The sequence below is a fragment of the Panulirus ornatus genome, chromosome 1, assembly GCF_036320965.1.
Source record: "Panulirus ornatus isolate Po-2019 chromosome 1, ASM3632096v1, whole genome shotgun sequence".
Classification (NCBI taxonomy): domain Eukaryota; kingdom Metazoa; phylum Arthropoda; class Malacostraca; order Decapoda; family Palinuridae; genus Panulirus; species Panulirus ornatus.
The window spans coordinates 64,295,789-64,316,021 of NC_092224.1; the positions used below are offsets into that span (position 1 = coordinate 64,295,789).

General features: G+C 39.8%; 1 protein-coding gene and 1 long non-coding RNA gene across 7 annotated transcripts in view; both read right to left on the reverse strand.

Moving 5' to 3' along the window:
- LOC139749153 (sphingosine kinase 1-like) overlaps positions 1-20,233 on the reverse strand; it is a 148,470-nt gene that overhangs the window by 127,751 nt on the left and 486 nt on the right. The gene's annotated exons all lie outside the window — the stretch shown is intronic.
- On the reverse strand, positions 16,419-20,230 carry LOC139749180 (uncharacterized). Its single transcript, XR_011712898.1, has 2 exons — positions 20,106-20,230; positions 16,419-17,914 (listed from the first exon to the last, which is right to left on the reverse strand). It is a non-coding gene; the product is annotated as an uncharacterized lncRNA (long non-coding RNA).

The following is a 20,233-nucleotide window of genomic DNA, read 5'->3' on the forward strand; positions in this document are numbered from 1 at the left end:
GTGACTATCAAATATCTTCTTTCCTTAAACAATGAAACTTTGGAAATCTCTTCTTGTCTTTTTTTGTTTTCTCTTGTCATAACCTTTCCATCTTTAAGGTTCAGGTCTATGAAGATCTAAGGAGCTCTCCTCTTTCTTTTACTCACATGGCAGGTCTTTGTAGAATGATGGGTTCATGTTACCAGTGATCTATTTTTATAGCAGAACGTCACTGTGTAATGAAAAATTTAGTTTGTGATATGGTTATTGATGTATTTGGCCATTATGTTATTAATTTGTTTTTGTTTTTTATTTATCTCCCTCTTTTTGGCACATTGATCATATGAAAACTTGGTGTTCCTTATAAGATGACTTTCAGTGGCAGGAAGAAAATAAGAATCTTATGTTATTTTGCTTTGATGGAGAGAGACGGGTAATTATTGGTGCTTATGCACCAAATGAGAAGAAAGATCATGAGAGGCAAGTGTTTTGGGAGCAGCTGAGTGAGTGTGTTGGCAGCTTTGATGCACAAGACCAGGTAATAGTGATGGGTGATTGAAATGCGAAGTAATGTGGCAGTTGAGGGTATAATTGGTGTACATGGGGTATTCAGTGTTGTAAGTGGAAATGGTGAAGAGCTTCCGGATTTGTGTGCTGAAAAAAAGACTGGTGATTGGGAATACTTTAAAAAGAGAGATATACATAAGTCCTCTCTCTATTCTAGTATTGTATTTTGGCAAGTACACTCTTGAACTATCTACTTGTCTCCTAGCTACTAAGGATTGGACCTATGGCATGCAACTGGTTGGTCCTTTCCATGGTTTCTGTGATAAGACCAGCCACATGAGAAGTGACCATCAAATATCTTCTTTCCTTAAACATTGAAACTTTGGAAATCTCTTCCTGTCTTTTTTGTTTTCTCTTCCCATAACCTTTCCATCTTTAAGGTTCAGGTCTATGAACATCTAAGGAGCTCTCCTCTTTCTTCTACTCTCATGGCAGGTCTTTGTAGAATGATGGGGTCACGTTCCCAGTGATCTATTGTTATATCTAGTTTGTGTTATGTTTATTGATGTATTTGGCCATTATGTTATTAATTTGTTTTTTGTTTTTTAAGTATATATCACTCTTTTGGCACATTAATAATATAAAAAGTTGGTGTTCCTTATACGATGAATTTCAGTGGCAGGAAGACAATAAGAATCTTATGTTATCTTGCTTTGATGGAGAGAGATGGGTAATTATTGGTGCTTATGCACCTGATCATGAGAAGAAAGATCATGAGAGGCAAGTATTTCGGGAGCAGCTGAGTGAGTGTGTTGGCAGCTTTGATGCACGAGACCAGGTAATAGTGATGGGTGATCTAAATGATAAGGTGAGTAATGTGGCAGTTGAGGGTACAATTGGTGTACATAGGGTATTCAGTGTTGTAAGTGGAAATGGTGAAGAGCTTCTGGATTTGTATGCTGAAAAAAGACTGGTGATTGGGAATACCTGGGTTAAAAAGAGAGATATACATAAATATGCATATTTTAGTAGGAGAGATCATCAAAGGGCATTATGTGTTAATTGATAGGCGTGTTAAAGAGAGATTTTTGGATGTTAATGTGCTGAAAGGGGCAGCTGGAAGGATGTCTGGTCACTACCTTGTGGAGGCGAAGGTGAAGTAATGTAGAGGTTTTCAAAAAAGAAGAGAGAATATTGGGGAGAAGAGAGTAGTGAGACTAAGTGAGCTTGGAAAGGAGACTTGTTTGAGGAAGTACCAGGAGAGATTGAATGTAGAACGGCAAAAGATGAAAGCACACGACGTGAGGAGAGTGGGTGAGGAATGGTATGTATCTAGGGAAGCAGTGATGGCTTGTGCAAAAGATGCATGTGGCATGAGAAAGGTGGGAGATGGGTATATTAGAAAGGGTAATAAGACGTAAAGTTGTTAGTAAAAGAGAAAAAAGAGGCATTTGGACAATACTTGCAACGAAGGAGTGCAAATGACTGGGAGATGTATAAAAGAAAGCAGCAAGAGATTAAGAGAAAGGTGCAAATGTTGGAAAAGAGGGCAAATGAGAGTTGGGGTGAAAGAGTATCATTAAATGTTAGGGAGAATAAAAAGATGCTTTGGGAGGAGGTAAATAACATGCATAAGACAAGAGAACAATTGGGAACTTTGGTGAAAGGGGCAAGTGGGGAAGTAATAACAGGTAGTGACAAAGAGAGGAGATGGAGTGAATATTTTGAAGGCTTGTTGAATGTGTTTGATGAAAGAGTGGCAGATATAGGGTGTTTTGGTCGGGGTGGTGTGTGAAGTGAAAGGGTTAGGGAGAATGGTTGGTTAAGAGAGAAGAGGTAATGAAAGCTTTGCAGATGATGAAATCTGACAAGGTGGCAGGTTTGGATGGTATTGCAGTGGAATTTGTTAAAAAAGGGGGTGACTGTGTTGTTGATTGGGTGGTAAGGATATTCAGTGTATGTATGGACCATGGTGAAGTGCGTGAGGATTGGCAGAATGCATGCATAGTGCCATTGTACAAAAGCAAAGGGGATAAAGGTGAGTGTTCAAACTATAGAGGCATAAGTTTGTTGAGTATTCCTGGGAAATTATATGGGAGGTTATTGATTGAGAGGGTGAAGGCATGTACAAAGCATCAGATTGGGGAAGAGCAGTGTGGTATCAGAAGTGGTAGAGAATGTGTGGATCAGGTGTTTGCTTTGAAGAATGTGTATGAGAAATACTTAGAAAAAAGATGGATTTGTATGTAGCATTTATGGATCTGGAGAAGGCATTTGTGATGGGGTTTGTAGAGATGCTTTGTGGAAGGACTTAAGGGTATATGGTGTGGGAGGTAAGCTGCTAGAAGCAGTGAAAAGTTCTACCAAGGATGTGAGGCATGTGCATGAGTAGGAAGAGAGTAGAGTGATTGGTTTCCAGTGAATGTCAGTATGCGGCAGGAGTGTTTGATTTCCCCATGGTTGTTAATTTCTTTATGGGTGAGGTGTTTAGGGAGGTAAATGCAAGAGTTTTGGAGAGAGATGCGAGTATGCAGTTTGTCGGAAATGAGAGGGTCTGGGACGTGGGTCAGTTGTTGTTTGCCAATGATACAGCTCTGGTGGCCGATTCAAGTGATAAACTGCAGAAGTTGGTGACTGAGTTTGGAAAAGTGCATGAAAGGAGACTTGAGAGTGTATGTGAATAAGAGCAAGATTATTAGGTTCAGTAGGGTTGAGGGACAAGTTAATTGGGAAGTAAGTTTGAATGGAGAAAAAATTGGAAGAGGTGAAGTGTTTTAGGTATCTGGGAGTGAATGGAACCATGGAAGTGGAAGTGAGTCACAGGGTGGAGGAGAGGGCGAAGATTCTAAGAGTGACAAAGAATGTGAAGAGGGAGAGAACGGTATCTTGGAGCAAAAATGGGTACGTTTGAAGGAATAGTAGCTCCAACAATGTTATATGGTTGTGAGGCATGGGCTACAGATAAGGTTGCTTGGAGAAGGGTGGATGTGTTGGAAATGATAAGTTTGAGGACAATATGCGGTGTGAGGTGGTTTGTTTGAGTAAGTAATGAAAGGGTAAGAGAGATTTGTGGAAGTAGAAAGAGTGTGGTTGAGAGAGCAGAAAAGGGTGTGTTGAAATGGTTTGGACATATGGAGAGAATGAGTGAGGAAAGATTGACAGAGAGGATATGTGTGTCAGAGGTGGAGGGAACAAGGAGAAACGGGAGACCAAATTGGAGGTGAAAGGATGGAGTAAAAAAAGATTTTGAGTGATTGGGGTCCGAACATACAGGAGGGTTTGAGTTGTGCAAGAAATAGAGTGAATTGGAATGATGTGGTATACCAGGGTTGACGTGCTCTCAGTGGACTGAACCAGGGTATGTGAAATGTCTGGGGTAAACCATGGAAAGGTCTGTGGTTTTGGTGTATTACACACGACAGCTAGAGACTGAGTGTGAATGAATGTGGCCTTTTTGTCTATTTTCCTGGCACTACCCCTCTGAAGCAGGGGGTAGCGATGCTATTTCCTGTGGGGCAGGTTAGCATGAGGAATGGATGAAGGCAAGCATGTTTGAATACATATTTGTATATATGTTTATGTAGTGCCAGGAAAACAGTCAAAAAAAGGCCACATTCATTCACTCTCAGTCTTTTGCTGTCATGTGTAATGCATCGAAACAACAGCCCCTGTCCACATCCAGGCCCCACAGACCTTTCTATGGTTTACCCTAGACACTTTACATGCCCTGGTTCAGTCCATTGGCAGCATGTTGATGCCGGTATACCTAATCGTTCCAATTCACTTTATGCCTTGCACACCTCTCATTCTCCTGTATGTTCCGGCCTCAGTTGCTCAAAATCTTTTTTTACTCCATCCTTCCACCTCCAATTTGGTCTCCTGCTTCTCCTTGTTCCTTCTACCTCTAGCACATGTCTCCTCTTTTCAATCTTTCCTCACTCATTCTCTCCATATGTCCAAAACCATTTCAACACACCCTCTTCTGCTCTCTCTACCACACTCTTCTTATTTCCACACATCTTTCTTACCCTTTCATTACTCACTCAATCAAACCACCTCACACCATATATTGTCCTCAAACATTTCATTTCCAACACATCCACCCTCCTCCGTACAATTCTATTTATATCTCATGCCTTGCAGCCATATAACATTGTTGGAACTACTTTCCTTCAAACATACCCATTTTTGGTCTCCGTGATAACTTCTCTCCTTCCACACATTTTTCATCGCTCCCAAAACCTTCGCTCCTTCCCCACCCTGTGACTCGCTTCTGCTTCCATGGTTCCATCCACTGCTAAGTCCACTCCCTGATATCTAAAACACTTCAATTCCTCCAATTTTTCTCCATTTAAATTTTCATCCTAATTAACTTGTCCTTCAACCCTACTGAACCTAATAGCCTTGCTTTTATTCACATTTACCCTCAACTTTCTCCTTTCACACACTTTCCCAAACTCAGTCACCAACTTCTGCAGTTGGTGACTTGAATTAGCCAACAGAGCTGTATCATCGGCAAACGACAACCAACTCACTTCCAAGGCCCTCTCATCCCCAGCAGACTGTATACTCGCCCCTCTCTCCAAAACTTGCATTTACCTCCCTAAAAACCCCATCCATATTCAAATTAAACAAACATGGGGACATCACACACCCTTGCCACAAACTGACACTCACTGGGAACCAATTACTTTCCTCTCTTCCTGTTTGTACACATGCCTCACATCCTTGGTAAAAACTTTTCACTGCTTCTAACAGCTTACCTCTCACACCATATACTCTTAAGACCTTCCACAAAGCATCTCTATCAACCCTATCATATGCTTTCTCCAGATCCATGAATGCTACATACAAATCCATCTTTTCTCTAAGCATTTCCCACACACATTCTTCAAAACAAACACCTGATCCACACATCCTCTACCACTTCTGAAACCACACTGCTCCTCCCCAATCTGGTGCTCTGTACATGCCTTCACCCTCTCAATCAATACCCTCCCATACAATTTCCCAGGAATACTCAACAAACTATGGCTCCTTTTGCATTATAGTGGTGGTACATGGACTTGCTTGTGTTACTTTCACTAGTCCATACGTCTAAAAGATATTGATAATGTTCTTTCTAAATGATGGCTTTAAGGCTTCTTGCAGGTACATCAAGGGGGTAATCAACTTCATCCTTCTAGGTAGATGTTTTGGCTAGTTCATCGGTTATAATCATGCATTCTGAGCCCAGTGTGGGATGGGACCCAGCATGAGTAGTTTTCTTATACCTGCATTGTGCTTCAGACTCTAGTATATTACTATCAAAGGGAAGTGAATTTAAAGCGGTTAATGAAAAAGAATCACTTACAATGAGACTGTCACATTTTGAATTTTCAGCATATTTAAAGGCCATAAGGATAGCAAATATTTCCATTTGGAGTGTGGATGCCAAATTATTAACTCCGTGTTTCAGGTTATCGTAAAAACTGTGAGTATGGGTTACAACAATAGCACTCCTGGCAGCACCAGTATTTGTCACAGGGAACCATCTTTATATATTGTTTATGGGAGATTATAGTTAGAGGATATAGTTTTCATAAGGTCCTGAGAGTCATTATTTACTCCTAAGTTTAACTTGCCTGTGCCCAGAGTAGAAGTTTTGGGAGGAATGTGGAAATAGTTATAACAAAGAGGTTAATTTTCCATGGGACAGGATAGTGCAATTATTGTTTCTCATGATAACGTTTATGAATACCAAACATTCTGAGGCTATTCCTAGTTGTTGTAAACCATCTGACCAAATATTCTGAGCCTATTCCCAGTTGTTGTAAACCATCTGGATGTATGTCTCCCACTTGAGGAGAAGGGCTGGAAGGCTTCATTACATGGATAGAGATGTGGGCTTTGATACTAGGAAGACCAAGCTCTTTTCTTGTGTTTAGAATCTTTGTTGTTTTAAGGCAACCAAGAATGATTCTCAGAGCCTCCTTCTGTGTTTCCTCAAGCCTTCTCTCAGGCATTAGAGCAAGCAGAGGTGCAGCATAATCAGTCATAGGATGGATAGAAGTGACGTACATAATTTTAACCATTGTGACACTGGCCTCGGACTAAGGGATGGGGCCAGCAACAGCTCTGAGTGCCCTATGCCTCTCTCTACATTGACGGTTGTCTAATTAGAACAACTCTAAATATTGGCACCATTAACCCAATGGCATTAATTAGAATATTGAACAAGGTGGGGCCAAGTACACCATTCCAGTTGAATTCCAAGTTCAAACTCTTTTTGATTTCACTTCTCTGTCCTTGAGACAAAACAGATGACTTTCTGTTATACATGTAACCAGAGATCCCTTGCAAAGTCCAGCCCCCTTTGTCAACTTTAGCAAGTTCATATAAGATTGCATGTTGATTGGCTATTTCAAAAGCTATATCACATTCATTGAATAGATATTGCAGTCAGCATGCCCGTTGTTCATCATTAAATGGATTTGTTTATCTCTATGTTCATGTGTAAGATTTAGTTTAACCTGCATCTCAGACAGTAGATTTGCAAAACTAAATGTCAGTGGCGTTGATACTGGTTAGTGATGGTAGTGATTGATTTGTGATAACATATAGCAATTGTAATGGATGGGTGGTAGATATTAGTGCTGTGGATATTTTTCATGGGTGGGGAAAGTAGTTATGGATTGCAAAGCTAAGGCAGTGTTGAAGATCATTACCAAACATGTTTTGCCATTGTCATGACTCCATCAAGAATGAAAACATTCAATTTGCCTTCCACAAGTGTATGCTTAGAAACTAGCTGATTTGTATATACATTTTATAGAGTTTTAGTGGTCATAATATCTAATGTAATATTTGTAAAACTGGAGGGAATTGAATGATAAACTGAGGTTTGATTTTAGAAGGTACAATGGCAGTGACAGATATTTAATTTCTATGTAGCATCATGTAGTATTTCACCTTACAGAAGTTAATACCTTGGCCATCCCCCCATGTGCCTCAATTATGTTTTGCAGGCACCTGGGTAGGGAGTCTATTAGCCTGCTACAAATCTGTGAATGCTGCCTGATCTCCTCCAACATCTCACTCACCTTGTTCTCCATGGCCTCCCAATTCTTCTTCTCCACCTCCCTTTACAGCACTTCTAACCCCCAAAGTTTTTCAGTTGGGTTACAGTCACAACCTTCCGAGGGCCAGTCAGTCAAACAGACAGTAGGATGGCGAGAGAACCAGTCTCTCATGACCCTGACCAAGCCGGTGAGGATGGAGGATTGGTCCTGCAAAAACCACACCGGCAGTGGCTCTGGAATGGCATGGTTGTGCACAGCTGGCAAGAAAGGGGTCTCCAAAAATCTATATATTTCTAGGTGTTCAAATTCTCTTCAGCTGTTACTAGCACACCAAGTCTGATGTTCCACATCCAGCCATGAAGAGATACACTTATGCATCCACTTCTGACTTGCTCATGGATGCAATTTGGTTCATACTAGTGTTAGTGTGCACCAACAATGAAGACCTTTGGCAAACACGGATATAAAGGTTTTCTCATCAGATTGTCAAAACTCCACATCTGCATCAATAAAGCATTGTGCAGTCTGAAGATGTGCCATATACTTGCCTGTTAATTTTTCTTCCCAGTGCTGGCACACACCAATTTAAACCATCGCTAATGAGTTCTGGGTTACATACTCCATCAGTCGTTGTTCATCACCAGTAGAGGTCACCCTTGATTGCCCTGGTCTGGGCCTTGTCCTGACTTGATTCCTCATCCTTATTCCTTTTCCATCACACTTTCACATACTTTCTTGTAATGCCTGTACAGCATCTTGTTGCACTAATACTTTGCTCAGCCTCATAGAGGGCATCTATCATTGCCCTCTAAGTTATCACCTAAGGTCTATTGGATGGTTGTTTGGAAGCCAACCATGTCCTCTTCCCCTTCCTGCATTTTTATAACACTGTTTCTTACTAACTGAAGTATGTGCTTCGTAATTTTATGTTCTTTTTTATTCAAGAGCTGAGATATCAGTTCTTACATCTCATTCATGTGCTGTATAGCTCGGTAGCTTTACGGGGACAAAGACTGGTATAAGAGGCACATTGACAGAGGTGGGTGCAGGCTGGCACACAAGTAAGACATGTCAAGAAGAAAGAGAGTAGACTTTTAGGCAAGTCAGGTGCTGCTGTAAATGAAATAAAGAACATAGTTAAATAGTTTCAATCAATTTTAGTAATACATGACATCAAATGAGCAAAGAAGCAGCATTTAAATTACGACATTAGCAATGAAGTTAGGCCATATAGTCATATGTTTTTTTGGTTTATAAATAAGCGGTAGTGTTGACCCACCACATTACCTGTTGAAGCCTTAATGCTGATGTAATGCTGGCTTTTGCTTTGATGTCAACTACTGTCCAATTATGATAACCTCCTCAAAGCTTCAAATCCAGTTGAACATTATTAGCATGGTATTCATTCATCTGCCTCTTTATTCCTAGCTATGACAGGGCCTAGATACAAATATTAGATCATGACTGTACTAACCATCTGGAAACCCTTATCAAACCAAGGCGCAGAACCAAAGAAGACGACTAACTGAAAAAATGCTTTGATAGTGACAAATCTTATCGAATGCACTGCCAGAGTAAGCAATAGATAGTTCTTGCATGAAACCAGTCCACACTTTTTATGAAAAGTAAAAGGGCTTACCTTTTTGATTCCCTGATTCAATAGACTTTTCAGTAACATAAAGATGACCTAGACTTGAATACTTAGGTACATATTTTACCTTTCAAGGTGGGTGAAATGCAGTCAGATCAAGAGGCACTTGCACTGCCAAACGGTGCAGTGACATAGCTAACCAAATGTGCACTTTGTGTTCAAAGCACTAAACTTCCACCATTATTAGATTTATTTATTCATTTATTTGTTTATTATACTTTTCGCTGTCTCCCATGTTAGTGAGGTAGCACAAGGAAACAGGCGAAAGAATGGCCCAACCCACCCACATACACATGTATATACATACACGTCCACACACGCACATGTACATACCTATACATTTCAACGGATACATATATATACATACACAGGCATATACATATATACACACGTACATATCTCATACTTGCTGCCTTTATTCATTCCCGTTGCCACCCTGCCACACCTGAAATGACAACTCCTTCCCCCCACATGCACGCGAGGTAGCGCTAGGAAAAGACCACAAAGGCCACATTTGTTCACACTCAGTCTCTAACTGTCAAGTAAAATGCACTGAAACCACAGCTCCCTTTCCACATCCAGGCCCCACAAAACTTTCCATGGTTTACCCCAGATGTTTCACATGCCCTGGTTCAATCCATTGACAGCACGTCGACCCCGGTATACCACATCATTCCAATTCACTCTATTCCTTGCATGCCTTTCACTCTCCTGCATGTTCAGGTCCCGATGCGATCAAAATCTCTTTCATTACATCCTTCCACCTCCAGTTTGGTTTCCCACTTCTCCTCGTTCCCTCCACCTCACCTCTGACACATATCCTCTTTGCCAATCTTTCCTCGCTCACTCTCTCCATGTGACCAAACCATTTCAAAACACCCTCTTCTGCTCTCTCAAAAACACTCTTTATATTACCACACATCTCTCTTCCCCTTTCATTACTTACTCGATCAAACCACCTTACACCACATACTGTCCTCAAGCATCTCATTTCCAACACATCCACCCTCCTCTGCACAACCCTATCTATAGCCTATGCCTCACTACCACATAACATTGTTGGAACCACTATTCCTTCAAACATATCCATTTTTGCTTTCCAGGATAATGTTCTCATCTTCCACACATTTTTCAACGCTCCCAGAACTTTCGCCCCCTCCCCCAACCTGCGACTCACTTCCGCTTCCTTGGTTCCATCCACTGCCAAATCCACTCCCATATATCTTAAACACTTCACTTCCTCCAGTTTTTCTCCATTCAAACTTACCTCCCAGTTGACTTGTCCCTCAACCCTACTGTAACTAATAACCTTGCTCTTATTCACATTTACTCTCAGCTTTCTTATTTCACACACTTTAGATTTATATGTACTGATAATTTTTTGATATGTAACGTACAGGTGTGCTCATGTGTAGTTACTGGAAGAAAATTCACATTCATATTGAAGAATTACTCACAAATAATGTAAGATAATTATGCACTGCTCAGTTAATACCTGAATACTATAATAAATAGGTAGATAACTCTATGTCTATAATTTCTATTCTTTTTATATTTATTGTTCACTGTTTACTGCATTACTGAAGTGGTGCCAGGAACAGATAAAGAAAGGCTGCATTTTCTCAGATCCATTCTTTAGCTGTCATGTATAATGTGTAATGCACCAAAACCACAGCCCCCTATCCACAATCAGACCCCAAATACCTTTCCATGGTTTCCCCCTGCTTCTTCATGTGCCCTGGTTGGTTTTCCCTGGCTGCTTCATGTGCCCTGGTTCACTCCATTGAGAGCCATGTCACCACCTGCATACCATAAAGCTTTAATTCACTTTATCCTGTGCACAACTTTCACCCTACAGCATGTTCAGGTCCCGATCTTCCAAATCTTTTGTTAATCCATCTTTCCATCTCCAGTTTGGTTCCCCCTTCTCCTAGTCCCCTCCACTTCTGACAAATATCCTCTTTGTAAACTTATGCTCACTCATTCTCTCCATCTTTCCAACCACTTCAGCACATTCTCTTTATCTTTCTCAACCACTCTTTATGGTGCCACACCTCTCTCTCACCCTCTGCTTGCATATTTAATACCATGCTCAGTCAAAGTACCTCACACCCCATATTGTCCTCATTTCCAACATATCCACCCTCCTCTACACATCCTCATTTATAGACCATGCCTCGTGTTCAAACAACATCAGTAGGAATACTATAACTTCAAACATCCAGTTTGGGCCTCCCAGATAACCTCTCTTTCCACATATTCCTCAGTGCTCCAAGAACCTTTACTCCTCACCAACCTTATCACTCACTACTGCTTCCATGGTTCCACTTGCTGCCATGTCCACTCCTATGTATCTTAAGCACCTCACTTCCTCCAAATTTTCTACATTCATACTCACATCCCAATTGACTTGTCCCTCTGCCCTACTAAACCTAATAACCTTGCTTTAATTAACATTTACTCTCAGCTTCCTTTTGAAATTTCATACACACTCCCAAACTGTCATCAGATTCTGCAATTTCTAACTCTAATCTGCCACCAGTGCTGTATCATCAGCAAAAAACAACTTACTCATTTCCCAAGCCCTCTTACTCCCTATGGACTGCATATTCACTCCTCTCTCCAAGACCCTTGCATTTACCTCCCTCACCAGCCCATCCATAAACATATTATAGAGCCATGGTAACATCACACATTCCTGCCACAGACCAACCTTAATCTGGAACCATTGACTCTCCTCTCATCCTACATATATACATACCTTACACCCTTGATAAAAACTACTCTGCTTTCAGTAGCTTTTTTTCCCCACACCATATACTTGTAAGACCTTCTGAAAGGCATCCCTGTCAACTCTATTATATGCTTTCACCAAATCCTTAAATACTACATACAGATCCTTCTATTTCTCTAAGTACTTTGCACACATTCTTTAAAGCAAACACTGATCCACACATTCTCTAAAACTCCTGAAACCACACTGTTACTCCCCATTTTGATACTCTGTACATGCCTTCACCCTCTCAGTCACCACTCTACCACATAAATTACTGTGTACACCCAACAAACTTATACCTCTATAGTTTGAACACTCAGTGGCAATATACATGCATTCTGCCAATTCTCAGACATCTCACCATGATCTCTACAAACACTGACAATTCTAACTAACCAATCAAGAACACAGTCATCCCCCCTCTAAAGCAATTCAAATACAGTACTATCCACTCCAATTGTCTTGCCACATTTCATCTCATGCAAGGCATTTACCACTTTTTCTCTCTTCTCCAAACCACTTTCCATGACTGACTTGCTTCGCATACCTCCCAGACCTTGAAACTACATTTAACATCCTATTATCAAACCTATTCTACAATACTTCAAAATAACACATTTGGACTCATGTTTTTTTTTTTCTATACCATTAACCTCTTAAGGAAACATCTTATTCTCCTGGAAGTTTACGGATACTTGCTTACCCTAGCTCTCACTTGCCCTCATTTTCAGTCCCTGTAGCTTCCACTTAACCTCCTGCTGCTTTCTCTTGTACATCTCCCAATCATTTGCATTTCTTCTCTGTAAGTATTGCCCATAAACCTCTCTTTTCTCTATCATTAGCAACTTTACTTCATCATCCCACAATTCACTGTCCTTTCTCATCTACCCATATCCCACCTTTCACATGCCACAAACTTCTCTCAAACGTCATCAGTTTCTGGGAGTATTAAAAAAAAAAATGTGTATGTTCAGTATACTATGGCCTACATAGTCGTTCATTACAATCTACATTTTTTCTCATGATAGATACAGGTACACATATGACCCATTACAAGGATACATACATCAAATTACATTAATACTCTGAGCATCATAATAACAACATTATAAATTGCTTTAACATACATTGTTTTTTTTGCACATGCATGCAAGTGAAGTTTACAACAATTTTCAGCTTGGTATTACTCCATTCTTAAATGGTACATTTTGGACCTTGTCTAAAATTAAAAATTTTTTTCAGTCAGTAACTGATCATCTTTTGTGTTGATGCTGTGCAAATGAGAATGTAAGGATAGTTTGTTTTTGTGTTAATTTTCAGTGCCCCACATTGACTCACGAAACAATAGATACGCATCAACAAGATGCAGACATGAGTAAGTAGTAATTTGAAGGTGTTGTTTACCTTGTTCATATAAGTATATGCAGATCCATTTGCTTTTGCCTTTTTGGAGGATTGTGTTACACACAAAATGATGTCAAAGAAAACTAATTGAATACTTCAAAACATTTTGATAGCTAGCTTTCCATAAGTTATTTTTGTTTCTCTAATGCAAGGTTGTGAAGATGATCAAATCCAGTCAGTCAAGATTAATTGCCAGAACATTCACTACAAGAACATAAGGGTGTGCTTTATAGGTCAGCCTTTGTGGTTCAGGCATTCTTTCTTATAACGATAAGAGACCATTTCATGGCATGTTTGAATTTCCTAGGGAAGAGTTGCATTATCAGGATTTTTCTCAGGGAGGTATACTACCAGTACTACCCAGCTGGGCATTGGTAGGGTTAATAATGGCTAAGCAATGAGCCAACCCTTTAGTGGTTGTCAAGTTGCACTCCTTTGACCCATGTAACTGTCCTTTCCTTCTGCTTCATCTACACTTGGACTGGTGGCATTCTGTCCACAAACATAAAATCTCTCCTTGTCACGTTTAACACTTAACCGAACTTCAACTTGCACAACTCATTCTTTGCAACTTTAGATTTTCGTGCAATGAGCACTTTGTGCTAGCCCTGCCTTTTGGCGAAATGGTAAGAGCAATAGATACAATAATTAGGGTAATTAGCATTACATAGTAGTAGTTGGTTGGAACATTAGGCAGGAATATAAGGTGGACATATTAGATAATAGTAGCTGGTAGGAACATTAGGTAGTAGAAGTTGGTAAGAACACTGGGTAGGACTCAGAAATCACTGTGCTACAGTTGCCCTCCGCCAGTGGCCTGTTAAGGGTAAGGCACTAAAGTCTAAGAAGTGGCAATGGACTGCAGTAGTTATAGACTCTTTGGCCATGGCCATCCCCTTGAGGGAGTTCCCAAATGGAATGGGCATCAAAGATATAGATAAATAGATAGATACTGCCTTCCACTCGCTCACACTTTCCTCTCTCATGCTAGTTGGTCCTGATTAGGAACATTATACTTGAAGCTGACATGGATGAACCTTTCATATTAGAGGCTACTGGAGATGCATAAATGGTGACTTAAGTATGGTCAGTTCTTTCACCAACAAAAGCCAGATGCCACAGTAGTGAGATACTAGATCCATGTAAGGAGTCTTTTGCAGTAGTTTCAGTGTTTGTTTGGAGTATGTGGAAATACATTGCCATGCAATGTTAAAAGACAAAATGTCTTGTACTTGATACATCTAAGTAAACTGTTGCCCATCCATACTGAGACAAAGAACATGGTCATATTTTCTGATGAGGCCTAGGTGTGATAACCTGTTTACCAGCTCTCTTTTGCAAGTTTGTGCCTGCAACATCAAACCTATTTAAGTTGGAACTGGTGTCTCCTGGTTGATGTTTTTAGCAAGTAAAGGCATCAGTATTTGAGTACTTATGCTGAACACTGTTGAATTTCACTAGCTGGGGAATAGCACTGGTTGCTGGTGCTGCATGACTTTGCTGTTTAATGCTAGGGCCTTCAACCACCATGTTGGCTAGAAGAAGGAGCAGACTGGATACACACAGTTTCAGATCATGAAGCATGTGCTTTTGAACAATATGTGCTGCTCTTGCAAGAACAATAGCATAAGTATCACAATCTTGGCTAAAGCAGTGCCTATATCTTCACCAAATGACAACAGAATATCTCAGCCCTCATTGTTTGCCCACTAATCTGAAATCTAAGCCAGTAACTTATGCTTTTGATGCATAATGCATACTTTCCTCTCAGGCTCAACTCCAAAGTCTTCCATCCTTGACATGAACAAGGTCTGACAATTTAAAAATTGGTGCACTACCCTCTTCCTGTTGTTTCCTTGATGTATATCACTAAATCAGTGTAGACAATGTCAGATATAGTGTATCTCCTGTCTGTTACATGTCGTGCATCTTAATTGACTGCTATTACACAAGTGAATAAAGCAAAAAAGTCACTCACACTGAGTTGAGCAAGGGGTTCATTGCCCCCAGCAAGAGCCATAGAGGCCTTATCAAGCTGGTGTCTGAAATGTTGCAGCTTTATGGAGAAGTCCAGTGTCCCCAAGAAGTGTTGCACAGCCCCCTGACACATTGGTCAGTTTGAAATGTCACTTGCTTTATGGAGGGTTTCAATGGTCGCTGATTGTCTACAGTAAAAGCATGTTTCACCAGTAGGTTTTTCAGCACTCTATAACAGATCTGTTGCCTTGCTTGCAACTGGCCCTTCCTTGTCCCAGGTGGTGGGTGCTTGCCTTGCTGTCTTCTCAGGTATACATTTTGTATGCCCCTTAGCCTCATTGCCAACAAGATTGTCAACACTACTGCCTTCATCAAGTCTACAGTATTCAGTTGTACTATATTTAGCAGTTTTTGTATTTTACCAAATTTCACAAAGTTTTTGGCAAATGATAAGTAACCTGTGCCAGTGATTTCCTTGTGGATAAGAGTGGACTTATCAGTGGTTCTGTTGTTACTTTCTGGCAAGTGACACTTCCTGTTTTTTGTCGGCTGACAGTTGGGACGTTGATGGTAATGTAGTGTTAACAAACATGAACTTTTTGGAAATCATGATTAAATTTACTGCCACCCCCAAACACTTTCAGTTATTCTGTTGGCTGCCACCACACACTCTGCAGAAGAGATTAATTTTTGATTATTATTAGAATTGCCTGTGTGTGTGTGTGTGTGTGTGTGTGTGTGTGTGTAGATGTTTAAACATAGAACAAGTATGCATCTATACATAAATGTATGTGTACACACATGCATATGTTCATTACTTTCATGCACACGTATACATACTTCCTTGTTAAAAAAAAATTATGAAGAAGTAATTTTAAGGTATAACAGCAGTGGATGAGTGGAATAAGATGACCGAGGAAATGGTTACTTCAGACAGCATACTTAAATTTAGGACATGACTGTCAGGAACATTTAAGGGATGGAGGCTGCATGAATGCCATATCCCTCCACCCCACACAGTAAATATAGGTAAAAAAAAAGAATGTATATACATAAACACACATTTCAAGCACAGTTTACTAAAGAGGAGTGATTTTGATTAGTGGATTAATTCTTATAACTCTTAGATCTTATCATTAACTTTGGAAATATTTCAAATTTCATGTCAGTTGAACAATTACATAATTACAGAGATAATTGTTTTGTATCTTTATCATTCTTAGTCATCAATGTAATGTTACTGACATGAGAAGACCAGCTGATTTTACAGTAAAATCACACATTATGTTAAAATGCACAGATATTATTTTAAGAGCACCAAAGTTGAAAATGCAAACTTTGGTGCTATTATCACAGTGCAAAATTTTTTAAAATGTTGGACAATGCCAAGGCAATAAAATGTACCACCAAAAACTAAATTAAAGCAAAAAATAAGTTCCAAAAATTTGTAGGCCTTGAAAGTCAGAGCAAAATGTTGGATTAAAACTGTTACATCAGCCAACTATGCTTAATCCCAACTGGGGGCTTCAACCCCTGGCCCCACTTGTCAGCAAAATTAAGATTACAAAATGATTTCAAAAGTGCTGACAACTTTTAAGTCTTTGCCTTACAAGTTGAAAGTCCCCTTAAATATAGGGCAAAGCCCTAGATCTGATGTTGGTGCATGCAGAAACTAAAACACTGTAACAAAAATTGTGGTAGATAAAGAATGCATGAAAATCTCAGTTAAAGAAGCTCTCAGATAGAACTAATCAAACATCAGTTAGGTCTTCCTGTAGGCCATTAAAATTAACATGCTGCTCGGCAAAGTTTCTATTACTGCACTTTGTTATTGAGTGGAAAATGTACGGAAACTTGTAAAAATTAATCATATTACGGAAATACAGTGCTTTGTTATTGGGGAAGTATATGTACAGTAACTCCTACATAATATCATATATGAAAAATTACAATTATTTTTTTATCATACTTTGTTGCTGTCTCCCGTGTTAGCAAAGTAGTGCAAGGAAACAGATTGAAAGAATGGCCCAACCCACCCACATACACATGTATATACATAAACACCAACACATGTACATATACATACCTATTCATTTCAACATTTTTTTTTCGTACTATTCGCCATTTCCCACGTTAGCGAGGTAGCATTAAGAACAGAGGACTGAGCCTTTGAGGGAAATCCTCACTTGGCCCCCTTCTCTGTTCCTTCTTTTGGAAAATTAAAAATGAGATGGGAGGATTTCCAGCCTCCCCGTTCCTTTCCCTTTTAGTTGCCTTCTACGACACGCAGGGAATATGTGGGAAGTATTCTTTCTCCCCTATCCCCAGGGATATACATATACATACACAGACATAATCATATTACAGAAAAAAGGTGAAAAAATTTGGGAGTAATCATATGTGATACATTAGCTTGAGCCTTCACAACAAAGGAACTACTGCATTTCATAATATGGTAGGATGGATTTGTAATGCTTCATGACAGGAGAGGAGAAACTGATGAAACTCTTCCCAGTACATACTCATCAGACTAAAATACTGATGTGTGCAGAGATCCCCCTGTAAAGCAAGCAAAACTGATGAGTCAGAAAATGTGTATTGTTTACAGCTCATAATAACTATTAAAAAAAAAAAAAAACACTAAGATTACTGAAAATACATGGCCTCTATTCTTTGGAGCTTGGAGAGAAGATACAGAATAACTTACTCTTAAAAATCCCAGAAGCCATGGTCCCCAGTCTGCAGTCAGAAATTAGCATCAGAGGCAAGTGATTGAAATGACACCATTAAATCAAAAGGTACCATTAATACAATCATGCAGTATATATATACGTGTAGAAACATAGGTGTTTTTAACGTACTGCCTACAAGTAAAATAAAGTATAATATACTATACCATCTAGTTGATGAACTACCTACCTACCTATATCCTTGATGCTTGTTCCCAACTGGAACTCCATCAAGGGGGTGGCCATGGCAATAGTCTCCATAACTACTGAACTCCAATGCCACTTCTTAGCCTTTAATGCCTAACCCTTAACAGGCAGAGGGGGAACTTTGACTACTTCTATCTAATGTTCCTACCTACTACTTCCACTAAATGTTTCTGCTTAATGCTCCTGCCTTAATGTTCCTACCTTCTACCTCTATTTTCTGCTCTTTCATTTTGCCAAAAGGCTGGGCTAGTGCATAGTGCTCACCACAAGGTAGTCTAGAGTTACGAAGAAAGAGCTGTGTGAGTTCAGTGTTGTCAAGTATTATGTAAGACAAGAAAAGACTATGTTTGTGGACATGCCAGTAGTCCACATGTGGGTCAGGCAGAAAGAAAAGACAGCTACCTGGGTCAGAGGATGCAACTTGAGAGCCATCTAAGTGCTGGCTCACTATGCAGGCATCACTAACTGTCCCAATACCCATGTGGGTAGTACTGGTAAAATACCTCCTTAGTTGCTGTGTAGTGTATGCAAATTTGTAAACTTTAGCCTCAAACAACCAAACTAATCAAAAGGATATAAAGTGAATACCTGGTGAAGTCTTCCAGGGTCTTTTACTCCCAGGGCATGAGCTGAGCCCAAACTGTTGGGATGGGTTGTTGGATGCTGCTGTCTGCATGCCCACATAGCCCCCACAGCCTGGGTGGTCTAGGACACTTTGTAGGCAATTGTCCAGTACACTCTTAAACTTTCAACTGTGCAATCCATGGTGTTTCTGATGATAGCAGGCAAGGTGTTGAAGTCTTGGCCCTGGATGTTGCAGGTGTTCTCGCTTTTTGTGCATATCGCACCTTTGGACATCAGAAGTGGTATTTCACAAAGTCATCCATACCTGTCATGCCTGCTGAATGTTATTTCCAAATGTAAATTGGGAACCATACCTTCTAGGATTTTGTGGTCTTAATTGCCCCTCCTTTAATTATATCAATTATGGCATTGTTTTTCTTTTCTTAGTGTATTTTGAGAATCTACAGGGCAAATGTACCAAATGCATGTCATGACACCATTCTGGATAGTTAGGCAGCAATCAGCAGTGTTGCATTGATGGAGAGAATACCTCTATTATTCACCACATGTGACACTGCAACATCTGGTGAATCTCAGTAAACTAAAAAGTATGGTGTCTCATCACTGGAATAGATATTACAAACTGTAATCATAAAAATACATCCTGAAAAGCAGTAATCTCTAAATGTAAAACATTCACTAATCAAATGGGCTTCCTACATGTGCATTACACTGATCTTACTGCTATCCTCTTATACTCCTTTGTATTTCTGTAAATGAATTGATTTTTGGTGCTTAGGGATACCTGACCAAGAGTGGTCAAGAAAGCACATAAGCCTAAAAAATCAGCTTAAGATGTTTTTTTACTTGTCAGGTTGGGGTTACATTTCAATGGCTCCACTTTTAACACAACATAGTACTAAGCAGTGCCATTTCCTGACAGAAAAATTTAGAAATACAAATCGCCGCTTGCAAAGGAACCATACCCAAAACTTACAGAAAAACTACAAGGAACTAACATTTACCATTTACTGACTGATCAATAAGTTCAATTGAATAACAAGTCAGATCTTTCTCTTATTAATCATTATTAGGCTTTAATCAGCCAGTATCTCCTGCACCAAGCAAAACAGTTTAGCAAAGAAGCCATATTAATCATAGCGATATGGTTTTCTAATCATACTAGATCATTTGCTTTCACTAACAATGAAGTAATCTCTACCTAAACAAGTTACAGATATGTTCTTTACCTCTTGAACCTTTCGATTTCTACCAGTCCCCGAAATCACAAAAACAAGCCTGTACACTGACTTCCTTAAAGCATTCACCAATCATTTATTTGTATAACGCAGTCTGCAGAGAACTCAGCAAAGCACAC